This window comes from Ranitomeya imitator, chromosome 2, assembly GCF_032444005.1.
Source record: "Ranitomeya imitator isolate aRanImi1 chromosome 2, aRanImi1.pri, whole genome shotgun sequence".
NCBI classification, from domain to species: Eukaryota; Metazoa; Chordata; class Amphibia; order Anura; family Dendrobatidae; genus Ranitomeya; species Ranitomeya imitator.
Genome location: NC_091283.1, coordinates 730,597,887 through 730,618,325, shown reverse-complemented (window position 1 = coordinate 730,618,325; position 20,439 = coordinate 730,597,887).

Sequence of the window (20,439 nt, the reverse complement as noted above, 5' to 3'; positions counted from 1 at the left end):
ATTTTTATGATTGGCAGCTGTCACACACTAAAAGACGCTTTTTATTGCAAAAAATAGTTTTTGCATCACCACATTTTGAGAGCTATAATTTATCCATATTTTGGCCCACAGAGTCATATGAGATCTTGTTTTTTGCGGGACAAGTTGACGTTTTTATTGGTAACATTTTCGGGCAGATTACATTTTTTGATCGCTTTTTATTCCGATTTTTGGGAGGCGGAATGAACAAAAACCAGCAATTCCTGAATTTCTTTTAGGGGGGGCGTTTATACCGTTCCACGTGTGGTAAAATCATAAAGCAGTTTTATTCTTCAGGTCAGCACGATTACAGCGATACCTCATTTATGTAATTTTTTTTATGTTTTGGCGCTTTTACACAATAAAAACTATTTTATATAAAAAAATAATTGTTTTTGCATCGCATTATTCTGAGAGCTATAACTTTTTTATTTTTCTGCTGATGATGCTGTATGGCGGCTTTTTTTTTGCGGGACAAGATGACGTTTTCAGCGGTACCATGGTTATTTATATCCGTCATTTGATCGCGTGTTATTCCACTTTTTGTTCGCCTGTATGATAATAAAGCAATGTTTTTTGCCTTGTTTTTTTTTTTTTGCGGTGTTCACTGAAGGGGTTAACTAGTGGGATAGTTTTATAGAGCGGGTCGTTACGGACGCGGCGATACCAAATATGTATACATTTATTGTTTTTTTTTAATTTACATACATAAATGGATTTATTGGGAAATGTTTTTTTTTTTTTATTTGGGGATTTTTTTTTTATTTTTTTTTTTACACATTCTATTTTTTTTTTTTTTACTTTCTAACATTGTCCCAGGGTGGGACATCTCTGTATTAGATCAGATCGTTGATCTGACACTGTGCATAGCACACTGTCAGATCAACGATCTGACATGCAGTTTAGCTGGCTCTCCAGCGCCTGCTCTCAGCAGGCGCCGGCTAGCCAGGTCACTTCATGACCCGGAAGGAGTCCGGCGGCCATCTTGGATCCGGGGACTCCTTCCGGGTCACCGGAGCAACGCGATCTTATTGCGTTGCTTCGGTGGGAGAGCGCAGGGAGCCCCCGTCCCTGCGCGATCCCCCTCTATGCCGCTGTCACTACTGACAGCGGCATCAGAGGGGTTAAATGCCCGCTATCGGCGATAGCGCCGATCGTGGGCATTGCTGCGGGGTATCAGCTGTCATATACAGCTGACACCCGCACCCGATCACCGCGGCGCTCAGCGCGAGACCGCGGTGATCGGTGAGCCGTACTAGTACTGCTGCTGGCACTAATGCAGTGCCGGCAGCGCAGTACTAGTACGGCGCATGGCGCGAAGGGGTTAATGACACGCATCACCCCCATTGTTAGCGCTGCCCGTCTTCTGACATCATTGGTTGGCTGGCTGTGCCTGTGCGTCCGCCCTGCCCGACACAACGCCCCTCGTTGTCTCATATATTATGACTGCGAGGGTGTGATTGCTGGGCACGAGCAGTGCATATCTTCGCCTGTCTTCACTCCCCTCCTTCCGCCTTCTTCAGACTGTGCGGCCTCATGGCCGTGGCAGGCGATAAGGGATCAGCTGAGGCCGCCCAGTCTGAAGCAGGTGTAAGGACATGTGTGAGCGGCGAACATATTTACTGCACAAGGCCACGAATCCCAGCACCGCAGTGTGACTTTATGATAAGGCACTGTGGTTCTGGGATTTATGGCCATCGTTAACCGCACCGGCCAACATGAAATGAGGTCATAAGACGGCCTGCACTAACAGGGTATTGCCAAGGGATAACACAAGAGCGCAGTCTCCTGTATTGCAAATAACAACGGTAAGGAATCTGCGCCCAGCACCTAGGTGTAAATTTTGACACCTGTGCTGCGTCTTCTTCAAAAGAAAAGTCACGCCTCCACTACTGTTTGACAGTATAATGGGCTAAATAGTGTACGTGTTTTATTCAGCGTTTGCAAGGAGCAAAATTAAGAGAGCAACCTTTGACTTGTGCAGCATTAATGCTGTTCAAGGTGTGGCTCTTGTACCTTGCAACACCTGAGGGGGGGTTAAAGGTTACCTTTGAAATTGGTTCAACTAGGCTTCGGCCTACACTCTGCTCCTCTCCTCCTCCTGCTGACCCTGGGCTCAAACACCGCTAGTTTTTGCCCTGAAGTGCTAGCTGCACAGAGAAAAACACCAGCCAATGTGTTAGTGGGGTTCAGCAATGCCAGCTGTTCCCCTGCTGTGTAGCCGGCAACGTGACCTGCAAACGCCACGCAGGCACATGAACTGAAATTGAAGGGAGCCTGCCCCCCACCCCCAGGTGTTTCTATGTATAACAGCTACCTTGTACAGCAGTACTGCTGCATTTGTACAAGGTGGCTGACTTTTTCTACTTGCCCACGTGGAACTCAACACGTACAAAATGTGTCTCATTGAGACCATTACACTGTCCCTGAGGTGTGACTTTCCTTTCTAATGATACGCAGCACCACCCTTGGTAGCGCTTCCCGTCTTTTGACATCATTGGTTAGCTGGCTGCGCCTGTGCGTCCGCCCTACTCCAAACAACGCCCCTCGGTTTCTTATTTATTTTGTCAGCGAGGGTGTGGTTTATGGGCACGAGCAGTGCATATGTTCGCCTGTCGTCACTCATCTCCTTCCGCCTTCTTCAGACTGTGCAGCCTCATGGCCGCGGCATGCGAGAAGGGATCAGCAGAGGCCGCCCAGTCTGAAGTAGGTGTAAGGACGTGTGTGAGCGGCCAAAATATTTACTGCTCAAGGCCACGAATCCCAGCACCGCAGTGTGACTTTATGAAAAGGCACTGTGGGTCTGGGATTTATGGCCATCGTTAACCGCACCGGCCAACATGAAATGAGGTCATAAGACGGGCAGCGCTAACAGGGCATTGCCAAGGGATAACACAAGAGCGCAGACTCCTGTACAGCAAATAACAACGCTCAGGAAGCTGCGCCAAGCACCAAGGCTTTATTTGGGACACCTGTGCTGTGTCTCCTTAAAAAGACAAGTCACGCATCCACTACAGTTTGACTGTAGAATAGTCTAAATTGTGTACGTCTTTCATTCAGCGTGTGCAAGTAGACAAATTAATAGAGCAACCTTTCACTTGTGCAGCATTAATACTGCACAAGGTGTGTCTCTTGTACTTTGTAACACCTGAGGGGGGGTTAAAGGTTTCCTTTGAAATTGGTTCAACTAGGCTTCGGCCTACACTCTGCTCCTCTCCTCCTCCTCCTGCTTCACCACGGGCTCTAACATCGCTAGTTTTTGCCCGCAAGTGCTAGCTGCACAGAGAAAAACACCCGCCATTGTGTTAGTGGGGTTCAGCAACGCCAGCTGTTCCCCCACTGTGTAGCCGGCAAAGTGTCATGCAAACACAACGCAGACACAAAGCTGCCTCCAGTGCAGGCTTCGGCCTACACTCTGCTCCCCCTGCTTACCCTTTGCTCCAGCACCACTAGTTGGGGCTCTAGGAAGACAATCTTTAATAGGCAACGCATCTGGGTTCCAGCACCGCCAGCTGGTTCTCGGCAGTATTTTTGTCACAGGTACTCCCTCGTGCCAAACCTGGTTTCAGCACCGTCAGCTGTATCCGGGTTGTGTCAAGCTCGCTGAGACGCCTATGCTTGCCCCGTCGTGTTGCGGTCGGGTTAGCCAACTCCAGGGTGCCTCCAGTTTAGGAGCTTCCTATGTGGGCTGCATGAATTGGTAGTCAAGGCTGGTTCTGTAGTGCCAGTAGGCCCAGCTCCCCCTGTAGGACTGTTGGGGTTCGGTAACTGCGGTTGCCTCGCCGCCTAGCTGTTCTCTCCTCTCCTGTGGGCCTTCAGGTCCACCACCTGGTTCCAGCACCGTCAGCTGGTTCCGGGCCGAGCCTTTGGCTTAGGTGCCTCCTCCTGGGTATCCGAGTTCCGCCAACATCAGGCCGTCCTTGGTAGTGCTTTTAAGCGCAGGCACCTACAGCTTAGTAACCGGGTTCCAGCACCGTCAGCTGGTCCTCGGTCGTGCCATTGGCTCTTGCACACTGGGGCAACGCATCTGGGTTCCAGCACCGCCAGCTGGTTCTCGGCAGTGTTTTTGTCACGGGTACTCCCTCGTGCCCAGCCTGGTTCCAGCACCGTCAGCTGTTTCCGGGTACTGTCAAACTCACTGAGACACCTATGCGTTGCCCCGTCGTGTTGCGGTCGAGTTAGCCAACTCCAGGGTGCCTCCAGTTTAGGAGCTTCCTATGTGGGCTGCATGAATTGGTAGTCAAGGCTGGTTCTGTAGTGCCAGTAGGCCAAGCTCCCCCTGTAGGACTGTTGGGGTTCGGTAACTGCGGCTGCCTCGCGGCCTAGCTGTTCTCTCCTCTCCTGTGGGCCTTCGGGTCCACCACCTGGTTCCAGCACCGTCAGCTGGTTCCGGGCCGAGCCTTTGGCTTAGGTGCCTCCTCCTGGGTATCCGAGTTCCGCCAACGCCAGGCGGTCCTTGGTAGTGCTTTTAAGCGCGGGCACCTACAGCTTAGTAACCGGGTTCCAGCACCGTCAGCTGGTCCTCGGTCGTGCCATTGGCTCTTGCACACTGGGGCAACGCATCCGGGTTCCAGCACCGCCAGCTGGTTCTCGGCAGTGTTTTTGTCACAGGTACTCCCTCGTGCCAAACCTGGTTTCAGCACCGTCAGCTGTTTCCGGGTTGTGTCAAGCTCGCTGAGACGCCTATGCTTGCCCCGTCGTGTTGCGGTCGGGTTAGCCAACTCCAGGGTGCCTCCAGTTTAGGAGCTTCCTATGTGGGCTGCGTGAATTGGTAGTCAAGACTGGTTCTGTAGTGCCAGTAGGCCCAGCTCCCCCTGTAGGACTGTTGGGGTTCGGTAACTGCGGCTGCCTCGCGGCCTAGCTGTTCTCTCCTCTCCTGTGGGCCTTCGGGTCCACCACCTGGTTCCAGCACCGTCAGCAGGTTCCGGGCCGAGCTTTTGGCTTAGGTGCCTCCTCCTGGGTATTCGAGTTCCGCCAACACCAGGCGGTCCTTGGTAGTGCTTTTAAGCGCGGGCACCTACAGCTTAGTAACCGGGTTCCAGCAAAGTCAGCTGGTCCTCGGTCGTGCCATTGGCTCTTGCACACTGGGGCAACGCATCCGGGTTCCAGCACCGCCAGCTGGTTCTCGGCAGTGTTTTTGTCACAGGTACTCCCTCGTGCCAAACCTGGTTTCAGCACCGTCAGCTGTTTCCGGGTTGTGTCAAGCTCGCTGAGACGCCTATGCTTGCCCCGTCGTGTTGCGGTCGGGTTAGCCAACTCCAGGGTGCCTCCAGTTTAGGAGCTTCCTATGTGGGCTGCGTGAATTGGTAGTCAAGGCTGGTTCTGTAGTGCCAGTAGGCCCAGCTCCCCCTGTAGGACTGTTGGGGTTCGGTAACTGCGGCTGCCTCGCGGCCTAGCTGGTCTCTCCTCTCCTGTGGGCCTTCGGGTCCACCACCTGGTTCCAGCAGCGTCAGCTGGTTCCGGGCCGAGCTTTTGGCTTAGGTGCCTCCTCCTGGGTATCCGAGTTCCGCCAACGCCAGGCGGTCCTTGGTAGTGCTTTTAAGCGCGGGCACCTACAGCTTTGTAACCGGGTTCCAGCACCGTCAGCTGGTCCTCGGTCGTGCCATTGGCTCTTGCACACTGGGGCAACGCATCCGGGTTCCAGCACCGCCAGCTGGTTCTCGGCAGTGTTTTTGTCACAGGTACTCCCTCGTGCCCAGCCTGGTTCCAGCACCGTCAGCTGTTTCCGGGTACTGTCAAACTCACTGAGACACCTATGCGTTGCCCCGTCGTGTTGCGGTCGAGTTAGCCAACTCCAGAGTGCCTCCAGTTTAGGAGCTTCCTATGTGGGCTGCATGAATTGGTAGTCAAGGCTGGTTCTGTAGTGCCAGTAGGCCAAGCTCCCCCTGTAGGACTGTTGGGGTTCGGTAACTGCGGCTGCCTCGCGGCCTAGCTGTTCTCTCCTCTCCTGTGGCCCTTCGGGTCCACCACCTGGTTCCAGCACTGTCAGCTGGTTCCGGGCCGAGCCTTTGGCTTAGGTGCCTCCTCCTGGGTATCCGAGTTCCGCCAACGCCAGGCGGTCCTTGGTAGTGCTTTTAAGCGTGGGCACCTACAGCTTAGTAACCGGGTTCCAGCACCGTCAGCTGGTCCTCGGTCGTGCCATTGGCTCTTGCACACTGGGGCAACGCATCCGGGTTCCAGCACCGCCAGCTGGTTCTCGGCAGTGTTTTTGTCACAGGTACTCCCTCGTGCCAAACCTGGTTTCAGCACCGTCAGCTGTTTCCGGGTTGTGTCAAGCTCGCTGAGACGCCTATGCTTGCCCCATCGTGTTGCGGTTGGGTTAGCCAACTCCAGGGTGCCTCCAGTTTAGGAGCTTCCTATGTGGGCTGCGTGAATTGGTAGTCAAGGCTGGTTCTGTAGTGCCAGTAGGCCCAGCTCCCCCTGTAGGACTGTTGGGGTTCGGTAACTGCGGCTGCCTCGCGGCCTAGCTGTTCTCTCCTCTCCTGTGGGCCTTCGGGTCCACCACCTGGTTCCAGCACCGTCAGCTGGTTCCGGGCCGAGCTTTTGGCTTAGGTGCCTCCTCCTGGGTATCCGAGTTCCGCCAACGCCAGGCGGTCCTTGGTAGTGCTTTTAAGCGCGGGCACCTACAGCTTAGTAACCGGGTTCCAGCACCGTCAGCTGGTCCTCGGTCGTGCCATTGGCTCTTGCACACTGGGGCAACGCATCCGGGTTCCAGCACCGCCAGCTGGTTCTCGGCAGTGTTTTTGTCATAGGTACTCCCTCATGCCAAACCTGGTTTCAGCACCATCAGCTGTTTCCGGGTTGTGTCAAGCTCGCTGAGACGCCTATGCTTGCCCCGTCGTGTTGCGGTCGGGTTAGCCAACTCCAGGGTGCCTCCAGTTTAGGAGCTTCCTATGTGGGCTGCGTGAATTGGTAGTCAAGGCTGGTTCTGTGGTGCCAGTAGGCCCAGCTCCCCCTGTAGGACTGTTGGGGTTCGGTAACTGCGGCTGCCTCGCGGCCTAGCTGTTCTCTCCTCTCCTGTGGGCCTTCGGGTCCACCACCTGGTTCCAGCACCGTCAGCTGGTTCTCGGCAGTGTCTTTTGCTCTTGTACCTTCTGCTCCCCATCCTGGTTCCAGTACCGTCAGCTGGTTCCGGGCAGAGCCTTTGGCTTAGGTGCCTCCTTCTGGGTATCCAAGTTCCACCAACGTCAGGTGGTCCTTGGTAGTGCTTTCAGGCACGGGTACCTCCTGCTTAGTAACCGGGTTCCAGTAACGTCAGCTGGTCCTCGGTAGTTCCATTGGCTCTTGGACCTTCGGCTACCCATCCGGGTTCCAGTACAGTCAGCTGGTTCTCGGCAGTGTCTTTTGCTCTTGTACCTTCTGCTCCCCATCCTGGTTCCAGTACCGTCAGCTGGTTCCGGGCAGAGCCTTTAGCTTAGGTGCCTCCTTCTGGGTATCCGAGTTCCGCCAACGTCAGGCGGTCCTTGGTAGTGCTTTTTAGCACGGGTACCTCCTGCTTAGTAACCGGGTTCCAGTAACGTCAGCTGGTCCTCGGTAGTTCCATAGGCTCTTGAACCTTCGGGTAGCCATCCGAGTTCCAGTTCCATCAGCTGGTTCTTGGCATTTTCTCAGCCTTCTTGTACCTTCTGCTACATTTCCAAGTTGAAGACCCTAACGTCGACGACCCGGAAGACCACCCCGATGACGACGACGACAACGACGGCGGAGACGACGACGGCAGAGACTACGACGGCGGAGACGACGACGGCGGAGACGACGACACTGGAGACGACGACCCTGGAGATGACGACATGGAAGACCGAGAAGCAGAAGAACAAGAGGCTGCAGAACAAAGAGCAGAAGAACATTAAGCATAACTCTTAATATCAGAGCAAAAGATATTATCTAAATTATATGCAGAAGAAGACTAAGCAGTGTTCCTCCTCGTCGTGCCCCTGGATAAAGCCTGATGCTGCAGGCCAAACTGAACGCGGACAAATGTAACTTTTGTGACTGGCAGAACGGAAGGTGTAATCTTCCAACTTTTATAGATAACAACTACGGGAATGCCTGTCACAAACGAGAATATGATGAAGAAGTAGAATAGGAAGAATAATAACAGTTGAATAAAATGAATATGTAGAATAGGAAGAATAATAATAGTTGAATAAAATGAATATGAAGAATGTATTAAAAAAAAAAAAAGGTAAAGGATGAAGAAGAAGATGAATAAGGTGAAGAAGTTGATGTCAAAGATGCTGATGATGATGAAGATGAAAGTGTGGGAAAAGTAAAAAAAAAAGAAGGGGAAGGGCGTGGAATAGTGAAACATCAATATCTGACAAAATAAAAAAAAAATTTACATAGTCAATATCTTTGTCACTCCGAACGTCTTTAAAAAAAAAAAAAAACATGCTATTCTATTTGATTGGGCTAAACCTCTATGACTTTAATGTCTCCGCCACCTCCCCAAATACATCCTGCATTATTCTTAGTTGTTTTCCTTCATGTAGAATGAACCTACAAGGAAAGAAAGGTTTTATTTTAATTCCGATATTTTGGTCCCATTGACTTGCATTGGGATCGGGTATCGGTATCGGCGATATCCGATATTTTTTTAATATCGGCCGATCCTATCCGATACCGATACTTTACGATATCGGAAGGTATCGCTCAACACTACGTGTGTGTTGTGTGAGTGAAAGTCGCTCTTTAAACATCCCCTCCTTTGTGTTTGAATGCTCGCGTAAGGAGGATGATTGTAATCTAGCGCCCGACTTCTTACCAACACAAGTACACAAACAGCGTCTATTGCTGTTACCGCCAGTACGGCGCCGTGCGCTATCACCGCATTTTCCAAACCCAAGTCTGGGTGGTTAGTGGCATCTACCAGTGCGGCACCGCATGCACTCTCGTGCTACTATATTATTATTTCTGTTACCTGCGGTACTGCGGCCCTGTGACGCAACAGGGTTCGCTTCTTTCACACAGGGTGAAGCTATCTCGTGTGTGTATCCTAACTGAACTGCCATAAAGTCCATCATTGCTTAGCAGCAGGTTCCATCTCTGCACGGTGGTCCCGAGGCTGCGAACGCACCTTATTCCTTTTCTCTAATTATTTGGTGCGTTCCACTAGTCATAACATTGTGTGCTCACTTCCACTGTTCGCACTCCTTAGGTCATCGACCTACAGAGTTCATTGTTCATGCCAGTTAACAGCTTGATATGCGATGTGTCGACATGGTGGAATTCCACTCTGCGCATGTTGCAGCAACTGTGAAAGCAGCAACGAGCCCTGAAGCAGTATGTCATGTCTTATAGCCTGGGCCAACATAATATGGATGTGGCGCATATAGCGTTTATGGAGTGGGCACAGATTAGGGACCTCTGCATTATTCTGCAGTTTCGAAATGGCTACTAAGATGGTTAGTGCTGATGATGCTATTATCAGCATCACTATTATGGTCATCTATATGCTGGACCAGACTTTGAATAGCCAGCGGGAGGAAGTAGTGGCACCAAATGAAGAGGAGGAAGCAGAGGAAAATGCGGAAGGGATAACATGGTCTCAAAGTTCCAGACTGTCATCACACAGGTGGGTGCCAAGGGAGGGTGGTTTACTGCGATCGAGGAGGGCTGGGGATAACATAAACTGTTAGTGAAGGTGAAAGATCAACAAATGGAGGAAGAAGTGGTGATAAGTGAGCAACTGTCAGGAGATGATGAGGAAAGAAGTGGATCGCCCCCGCAGGGCAGTGGGGTACTCGGTACCGGGTCCTTCGGTTCTCAAGTGGATGTCACGGTGCCTGAGCCGGTCCGTGGCCCTCGGGAGGTCCATTGATAAAAGGGAAAGGTCTTTAAAGGGGAAATGTTTGTGATGCCACCTGTGGTATTCGGTCAGAGTGACAGACGCTGCTTAGGGGTCCGCTGGGGTGATGTTATGGCAGCTAGATGGTATACTTTCCCACAGGTGAAGTGTGTCCCCAGGGCTTCCCAGAGTGTAGATGGTCGATGGTAAATGGTGGATGGTGTGAGGCGCAGTGAAGAACGAGGACACAAAGTTGCAGTCTCTTTACCTTTTTACTGAAGGTTCAGCGTCCACAGTCCAGAGCACCAGATCACAGGCAGAGTCCGGCCGGCCTGGAGACAAATCCAGAGTCCCCTTATCCAGGTGGAAATCAGTAGCCTTCCTCTAGCGCCTGGATGTTGTAGTACTTTATTGCTGAGCCTCTCATAAGGTCCTCACAACCTTTGTAGATGTTCTAGTGATGTTATGTCTCTCTCTGTCCCCCAAATGGATAGGAACAAACCCGTATGACTGGTGGCCTGAGGCTTTTTACAGGGACTCTGTGCAAGGCAGAACTCCTTCTGCTTTCCTCTCCTTTTGCTATGACTTTGTATCTCACCCTCTACAATACAGTTCTCTGTTTGTGTCCTTTCTTAGGATGCTGTCGCATGTGGGGCAGGCGCAACTCCGTGTCCTTCCATCTAGGCCTCTGACAGGCTCCCACCCCTGTCAGGGACCAACCCTGTCAGCAACTACTAGATGATCCTCCTCCCTCTCTGTCTGCCTGACAGGAACTGACTAACTTCTTATCCAGACCACCAGTTTTACCTAATTGTGAAGAGTGCCCTAATAAATAGGAGCCTAGCTCCCCCTGAAGCGCTGGAGTATGAAATGTGTTGTATGTTTGTGGTACCTGCTAAAGAGATCTCCTTTATTGCCTTCAAACGTAACATCACTCCCCCCTAGAAAAGAACGATATTACTGCAACGACCAGGACCATGGGGTGCTGCACTTGCCCCCCCTTTAAATCCAGTATTCCGGGACTGGGAAAGGGAAACAACAATACATTAGCAAACAGACATGCAATTTTTGAAATGCTGTAAAACAAGTTAATTTAACTGATGCTTCCCTTTATGGGTGGTGAGAACACTTGAACGTTTCATAAATAACATATTTACATCGAGGAATGGAACAATTTAGCAAAACAATGTTCTAACTAACTATGAAATACCAATACCCATACAGGTATACTATTTATTAAGTGCAAATACCCTCTAAGGGTATACTAACATAAAACCTCAAAGTGCAAATCAATATTTTTCTTTATTCTTACTCTTCTTCACATGCAGGACTATCTATCAACCCCCACGGGCTCACTGCATTTTCCTTCAGTTTATTCAAAGTACATCATTGAACATTTCCTATTATCTGACTTAATCTCAACTCTATTATTATTCTCTATACTCTCAACTAGGGTTGAGCGAAACGGATCGGACAAATTTAAAAATCGCCGAATGAAACCCGACCCGATCCTAGTGTGGGATCGGCCATGAGGTCGCCGATCTGCGCGCAAAAGACGCGTTTCATATGACGCTTTCAGCACCATTTTTCAGCCAATGAAGGAGGACGCAGAGTGTGGGCAGCGTGATGACATAGGTCTCGGTCCCCACATCTTAGAGAAGGGCATGACAGTGATTGGCTTGCTTTCTGCGGCATCACAGGGGCTATAAAGGGGCGTGCACACCTATCGCCATCTTACTTCTGCCGATTTTAGCATAAGGAGAAGTTGCTGCAGCTTCATCAGAAGAAGGGATAAAGTTAGGTAGGGAAAATTAACCCCCAAACTGCTTGTGCTGTAGCGATTTCCACTGTCCAACACCACCATTTTATTGTAAGGACAGTGGAGGCTATATGCAGCGCCCCAGAGTCCTGGTCGTTGCAGTAATGTTGTTCTTCTACCAGGGGGAGTGATATTACATCTGATGGCAATAAAGGAGTTCACCTTGCCAGGTATCACAACCATACACTACACTTCACACTCCAGTCCACCAGGGGGAGCCTTGCTCCTATCTACTAGGGCACTCCTCACATTATGGTAAAACTGGTGGGTTGGATAGAAAGTTAGTCAGTCGCTGCCTGGGCTTCACCCAGTCAGCTCCTGTCAGGCAGACAGCAAGAAAGGAGGAACACCACAAAGCTGCAGACAGAGGGCCCCAGACAGGGGTGGGATCCTGTCAGAGGCCTAGACAGAAAGACACGGAGCTGCGCCTGCCCCACGTGCGGCAGCATCCTAAGAAAGGATACAAAGAGTATTGTATTGTAGAGAGTGAGAAACGAAGTCATAGCACAAGGAGAAGAAAACCAGAAGGAGTTCTTCCCTGAGAGAGGCTGCCTCCTTCTGAGGCACGTAGCCGGTGGCCAGAACACCGAGGAAGTAATAGACTCTACGCATTACTTCAGAGACTGGCAGGACAGTCAATTCCAAGTTGGCTGCCTGACCTTAATACCTAAGAAGACACGGTGGCAAATTGTGGGGTCGGGGCGTCTCTAGGGTCCCTATAAACAAGCCTCAGGTCATCAGTCATACGGGTTTGCCCTATCCACACCATCTGGGGGACAGAGAGGAAGAAATAACATCTAGAACATCTACAACAGTTGTGAGGACCTTACCGAGTTGCTCAGCAGGGAGGTACTACAACACCCAGGCGCTAGTAGGAAGGATACTGAATTCCACCTGGATAAGGGGACTCTGGATGTGCCTCCAGACCGGTCGGACTCTGCCTACCCTGTGGTCTGGTGCCCTGGACTGTGGATGTTGAAGCCTTCAGTAAAGGTAAAGAGACTGCAACCTTGTGTCCTCGTTATTCCCTGCACCTTACATCATCCACCATCTACTACCTACACTCTGGGAAGCCCTGGGGACACACTTCACCTGTGGGAAGGTATACCATCTAGCTGCCATAACATCACCCCAGTGGACCCCTAAGCAGCGTCGGTCACCCTGACCGAATACCACAGGTGGCGTCACGAACATTATCCCTTTAAAGACCTTTCCCCATTTCATCAACAGACCTCCCGTGGGTCACGGACCGGGTCAGCCACCGTGACATCCCCACTGAGTACAGAAGTAGGGCCCAGATCCAAGTACCCCTCGGCCCTTGGGGGCACTCCAATATTTTGGCGTCACAAACAGGATCTACTTAAGCCTGAAAATATGGTCATGTGCGCCTAAGAACTGGGCCAGAGTTGTGTTTGAACTGTTTCTGCTGAAAGACTGTGTATTGCTATTTACCGCCAAAATTCCCGCCAAAACCGCCGCCATTACAGCGCCACGAGGAGCACTGGAGAAGGAGAAGGGATTGGAGTTGTGGGCGTGAACAAACTGAGAAGCGCGAAAAACAATGGCCGCCCAGTCTAAATAAATTTGTACCTTAAGGATGTGTCCGTCAGCAGCCGAGATCCGCCTCCTGATCCTCGATGGCGGGCGGAGACAATAGTAGCAGCGCCACCTCCGCGCGGAACATACCTCCTGCAGCGTCTTGAGCCTTGGGACCGGGCCACGGGGATGGAACAGTTTATGCCGGCCCCAATCAAGCCCATCACCCGGACGGGTGAAATCTATGCAGAGCGGACTGTGTACCGCTGGCTGAATCCCAGAACGGATTTCATGGGGTTCCCTGGGACAGAACGACAAAAAGGAGAGACAGTGGAAGTTCTAATTTGGGAGGATTACCAGGCCCAACTTGCCCGAAAGTGGGAGGAGAAAGAGGAGGAATACCAGGCCCAATGCAAGGCTTATGACCAACGGGACCTAGCAGTCAAGGCCCAGGCCCGCAAAGACCGCAACACTCACCAGGCCCCGCGTAAGCCTTGAAACTCCGGGGAGGTTGGGGCTTTATTAAAGAGCCCGGACTATACGCAGAGGTGTTTGTTAACAGCAGGGATGTGGAATCGCACCTCTGGGAGGGACACCCTGACAGAGACTTATACCCGGGAGACACTGTCACCTATACCCGGCATTTCGGTGAGAAAGGCTGGTTTGCCCTAGATGTGCACAAGAAAAGAGACGCTGTGACACCCCGGGCCAGAGCTCCAGCTGTGCCGATTCTCGCAACCACCACGTCCCCGTGTGTAAGGGCCACTGCGACCACCACTACCACTACCGTTACCCCGGCATGTACCGTCACCAGAACCACCACATGCACTGTCACCACCACTACCACTGTTGTGGCTACGGAACCAACTCCTGTGGTGGCCTGTGCTCTGGCTGCCCCTGATTGGAACACTGTGGGTACGCAGACCCCCATCTGGAGTGAGGGAGCCCCCTATGTAGCACCTGGTAGCCGCCGGTATCCAGCTGGGCTACCTCGACCAGTGCTACCTCCAGAACTGCAATAAACCTCGAAAAAACGATGCTGCACATAGTTCTTCTAAAACTTTAACTGTTCATCTTTTGCTGCTTTTTCAAGTTTAAACCCGTCCAGGGTTAATTCCTTAAAGGGGTCCAGCGCTAAAGGGATCCTATGTTTTTGCACCAGTTCATCATTGCTTTTAAAGAACATTGGAATCATGGACGGTGAATGGTTCACAAACTGTCCTTTGTACATAGTTTGCACCCTCTTAAGGGTGCTCTCTACTGTTTTTACAAGAAGAAGCCTTTGTGAAGAAACTGTTCCTGAGGACTTCGTGAAAGTCTTGCTGTTTTAAAAGTAATAACTGACTTGTTGATTGTTTGTACTACCTCAGAAAGGACTTGAGTTTCTCTCGTAAAGGGAATGTTTACTTGTTGCACTTTGCCTTAAGAAGTTAGATAGTAATAATGTTTACATAGCCGATAGCATGTAGCTAAAATGTTAGATGATGTACTTTAAGTAAAATTACAGGTTTTAAGAATGAAATGCAGTAGGCCCGTGGGGGTAGACAGATAGTCCTGCCTATGTGGAAGAAAGATAAAGAAAATGTTAAGGGTTAATGATAGTATACCCTTAGAGGGTACTTGCACTTAGTAAGATAGAATACTTGTATGGGTAATTGTGTTTCATAGTTGGATAGTAATTGTTTTATATTGGCCTTTAAAATATGTATTGTAGTAGTTATGCATTATGTAAAAATGTTATTGTTTGCAACGTTCAAGTGTTCTCACCTCCCATAAAGGGAAGCTTAGTATATATTAATTTGTTTTATTAGCATTTCAAAATTTTGCATGTCTGTTGCTAATGTATTGTTGTTTTCTTTTCCCAGTCTGGGAGTACAAGATTTAATGGGGGGGGGTGCAGCGCCCCAGAGTCGTGGTCGTTGCAGTAATGTTTTTCTTCCACCAGTGGGAGTGATATTACGTCTGATGGCACTAAAGGAGTTCACCTTGCCAGGTATCACAAACCATACACTACACTTCACACTCCAGTCCACCAGGGGGCCTTGCTCCTATCTACTGGGGCACTCCTCACATTAGGGTAAAACTGGTGGGTTGGATAGAAAGTTAGTCAGTCGCTGCCTTCAGTAAAGGTAAAGAGACTGCAACCTTGTGTCCTCAATATTCCCTGCGCCTGACATCATCCACCATCTACTACCTACACTCTGGGAAGCACTGGGGACACACTTCACCTGTGGGAAGGTATACCTTCTAGCTGTCATAACATCACCCCAGCGGACCCCTAAGCAGCGTCGGTCCCCCTGACCGAATACCACAGGTGGCGTCATGAACATTATCCCTTTAAAGACCTTTCCCCATTTCATCAACGGACCTCCCGAGGGCCAAGGACCGGGTCAGCCACTATGACATCCCCACTGAGTACAGAAGTATGGCCCGGATCCGAGTACCCCACAGCCCTTGGGGGCGCTCCACTATATTTTTGCGCATCAGCTCTGTAGCTTATTAGGCTGCCTTATAAGGCTCCCTGATAACTGCATTGCTGTTTGTATGCCGCTGTGCAAACCAACTGCTTTTATAAAAGCAAAAATCCTGTTTCTCCTTTCTGCACAGTTATCTTGTTTATTTGTCCACACTTTTGTGTGCAGCAGTCCTTTTTATTGCTGCCATACTTTTCCTGAGATCATTGTAGGGAGATTGAAATTGTACTACAGTCCTTGTATTTTTTCATATATCTTCCAGCCACGTTCTGCCACTTACATCGTGTTGTTTTATACACTGGTCCTGAGTTTTGGTTCAGTCTCCCCCCAAAAAAGTGAGATTCAAATTCTCACAAAGTTGATATACTTCAGTCCTGTTAGTTTGTCGTATATCAGCCAGCCACTTTCTGCCGCTTAAATTGTGTTGTTTTATCCACAGGGCCTGAGTTTTGGTTCAGTCTCCCCCCCAAAAAAAGTGAGATTCAAATTCTCACAAAGTGGATATACTTCAGTCCTGTTAGTTTGTCGTATGTCTGCCAGCCACTTTCTACCACTTAGATTGCGTTGTTATATACACTGGGCCTGAGTTTTGGTTTAGTCTCCCCAAAAAAAGGGAGATTCAAATTCTCACAAAGTGGATATACTTCAGTCCTGTTAGTTTGTCGTATATCAGCCAGCCAATTTCTGCCGCTTAAATTGTGTTGTTTTATCCACTGGACCTGAGTTTTGGTTCAGTCTCCCAAAAAAAGGGAGATTCAAATTCTCACAAACTGGATATACTTCAGTCCTGTTAGTTTGTCGTATATCAGCCAGCCACTTTCTGCCACTTACATTGTGTTGTTTTATGCACAGGGCCTGAGTTTTGGTTCAGTCTCCCACCAAAAAAGGGAGATTTAAATTCTCAACAAGTTTATAAAACACCTTCTACCTTGTTTTACAGTACCATATAATGGTTGTTATTTTGGTTAGATTTTCCAAAAAATGAGGAAGTCTGGTGGAAGAGCCCATGGGCATTGGTTGCCAGCTGGTACTGATGGTGGTGGTGGTGGTGGAGCATCTGGTGGTAGTGGCAAAAGCACAATAGCACCTAAGGTTGGAGGTGTTGAGCCAGCGTCATTGTCTGGCTACACAAGGCCTCAAAGGCTCCCTAATCTGGGAGTAGGAAAACAGCTTTTAAAGCCGGAGCAGCAGGAAAAAGTTTTGGCATCCCTTGCTGACTCAGCCTCTAGCTCTTTCGCCTCCTCTTCAGAAAGTTCCAAATAAAAAAGCAGCGAGTCATCAGTGGATGCTCTCGGTCAGGGACAAGACGTTTCCTTGTGTCCTTCACCCAAACCAAAAGTGAAGGATGCGTCAGGCGACACTACCGGTTACTCCATGGAGCTCTTTACACATACCACGCCTGAGTTAGAAAGGGAAATTGTTAACTGTCCATTACAAGATGAATCAGACATGGAGTGCACAGATGCACAGCCACAGCTAGATTATTATGCTGTTCCATTGACTCAGATCACTACATTGCCCACGCAGTGTACTGAGCCAGAATCTGATCCTGATGAGACTATAGTGCCCCGTCCCGAACGCTATAGCACCTTACACGGTGACACAGAGGAAGGTGCACATGACATTGAAGAGGAGGTGATAGATGACCCAGTTATTGACCCAGATTGGCAGCCAATGGGGGAAGAGGGTACCTCTGCCAGTAGCTCAGAAGCGGAGGAGGATGATCGGCAGCAGCCATCTACATCGCAACAGCTGTCATCTGGCAGGCCCGTATCAGGCCAAAAACATTTGTCAAAAACAAAAACAGTTTTAGGGCAGCGTGGCCATCCGGTGAAAGTAGCACAGCGTGCAATGCCTGAAAAGGTATTCCATAGTAGGAAGAGTGTAGTGTGGCTATTTTTTAACCAAGATCCGAACAATCAGTCAAAAGTTATCTGTAAGAAATGCTCAAAGACCTTTAGCAGAGGGAAGAATCTTCAAAAATTAAATACAACGTGCATGCTTAGACATTTAACCAGTATGCACTTGCAAGCCTGGACTAACTACTGAACGTCCCGTAACGTTGGTGCACCTGCTCAGAATGAAGGTAGTCAGCAACGCTACATTGCTTCCCTCACTGTAAGCCCACCGGTTAGGACACCACCAGCAGCAAATGTGGAGGTATCGTCGCAAGGCCAAAGCAGTCAGGGAATCACAAGGTTATTGGTAGGAAACACTGTATGTAGGCCAACATCAAGAATACCATCACCAACCCTCTCTCAATCTGCCATGTCCACCACCACCGCTAGTTCCACCATATGCAGCTCTCCAGTCCAGCTCACCCTAGAAGAGACTCTCATTAGGAAAAGAAAGTACTCATCCTCTCATCCGCGTACACAGGGTTTGAACGCCCACATTGCTATACTAATCTCATTAGAGATGATGCCCTACCGGTTGGTTGAAAGCAAAGCTTTCAATGACCTGATGGCCTACGCAGTACCACGCTATGACCTACCCAGTCGGCACTTCTTTGCAAGAAAAGCCATCCCAGCCCTCCACCAGCATGTCAAAGACCCCATTGTCCATGCACAGAGGCAATCAGTCAGTGGAAAGGTGCACCTCACAACAGATGCATGGACCAGTAGGCATGGCCAGGGATGTTAAGTGTCCATCATGGCGCACTGGGTTAATGTGGTGGATGCAGGGTCCACAGGGGACAGCCATAGTGGGACTGTTCTGCCTAGCCCACGGTCTAGGAAACAGTTGGCTGTAGGCGTTCGCCACCCCTCCTCTTCCAGAAGCGAAAGCTCATCCACAGAGCACAGTCGCATGACCACTCCATCCGCAGCTGCCAGTGTTGCACACGAGGTGTCCCATTATCGAACAGCTAGTGGTAAGTGTCAGCAGGCTGTGTTACAAATGAAGTGTTTGGGTGACAACAAACACACCACGGAAGTACTAGCTGAGTACTTGCAGCAACAAACTTAGTCATGGCTGGGCAGTGTACATCTTGAGGCAGGCAAGGTAGTCAGTGATAACGGAAGGAATTTTATGGCTGCCATAGCCCTTTCAGAACTTAAACACATACCTTGCATGGCTCACACCTTGAAACTGTTGGTGCAGTGCTTCCTCAAAAATTATCCAATTACCAACCCTGTTCCTGAAGGTGCGAAGACTTTGCTAGCACATCCACCGGTCTACCATACACTCCAGCCGTATGCTAAACCATCAGCGATCGCTGAATCTTCACCAGCACCACATAATAATCGACGTTGCAACAAGGTAGAACTCCACACTGCACATGGTTCAGAGGCTGTGCGAACAGAGGTGTGCTGTAATTAATTTGTGGGAGTTTACACATACACGGGGAGGCACTTGGTGGCAGACATGGAGTTGTCTGGTGTGCAGTGGTCGAAGCTACAAGACCTCTGTCAAATCCTTCAGTGTTTTGAGGAATGCACACGGCTGGTAAGTGCAGACGACGCCATCATAAGCATGAGCATCCCACTAATGCGTCTGCTGATGCAAAGTTTGACGCACATTAAGGAGCTGGCGTCTACAGCCGAGGAGGAGGGAAGCCTTGATGACAGTCAGCCATTGTCTGCTCAGGGAACTCTCCTGGACGAGGTGGCGGACAAAGAGGAGGAGGATGATGGTGATGAATATTTATGGGAGGAGGATGCTTCTCAGGGGGCAATAGAAACTGGTGGTGTTGCAAGGTCAGGTACAGAGTTTTTGTGGGACACAAGTGATGTTGATTTGCAAGAAAGTGCTCCTCAACCCAGCACAAGCAGTAAATTGACACCTGGAACATTGGCCCACATGGCTGCGTATGCCTTGCGCATCCTAAAAAGGGACCCCCGCATTATCGAAATGATGACAGATGACGATTACTGGTTGGCCTGCCTCCTGGATCCACGATATAAAGGAAAATTACAAAATATCATGCCACATGAGAACCTTGAGCAAATATTGGCTACCAAATAAGCAACTCTTGTAGACCGTTTGGTTCAGGAATTCCCTGCACACAGCGGCAGTGATGGTTCTCACACGAGCCATAGGGGGCAATATGGCACAGATGTTAGAGGTGCACAAATCCAAGGTAGTGTTGGACAGAGGGGTTTTATGACCAGGTTGTGGAGTGACTTCGCAATGACCGCTGACACGACAGGTACTGCTGCATCGATTCAAAGTGACAGGAGACAGCATTTGTCCAGTATGGTTACGAACTACTTTTCCTCCCTTATCGATATTCGGCCTCACAGGTCATTCCCCTTTGATTACTCGGCATCTAAAATAGACACCTGGCCTGAATTGGCAGAATATGCATTACAGGAGCTTGCTTGCTCTGCTGCTTATGTGCTATCAGAAAGAGTCTTCAGTGCTGCTGGTTCAATACTGACCGAAATAAGGACACGTCTGGCTACCCAGAATGTTGATGATCTAACCTTCATTAAAATGAACCAATCATGGATTTCAAACAATTTTGCCCCACCTTCTCCTGCTGACACGTAGCTTGCCTTAAAAATGTCTTGCTTTTGGCCTCCTCATACTGACTTCTCCAATTCCTCCATTTGCAGCTGCTGAATGTCCATCATAGGCCATTTTTATTCCTCCCTACATGGGCTGACTCCCCCCACAGGGCAGTGGTCACCACCTGGCGCAAGCACCCGTGCGAGTGCCATTTGCCTGGACAGGTTCGTGTGCCCACTCTTGGGCGACGGCACTGGCACAAGGTCCCTCATAGTACAATGAAGTGTCACTTCCACCAGTTGGTGCCCGGAAATGCTGGCTGCACAGAGAAAAACACTCGCTCATGTGTCAGT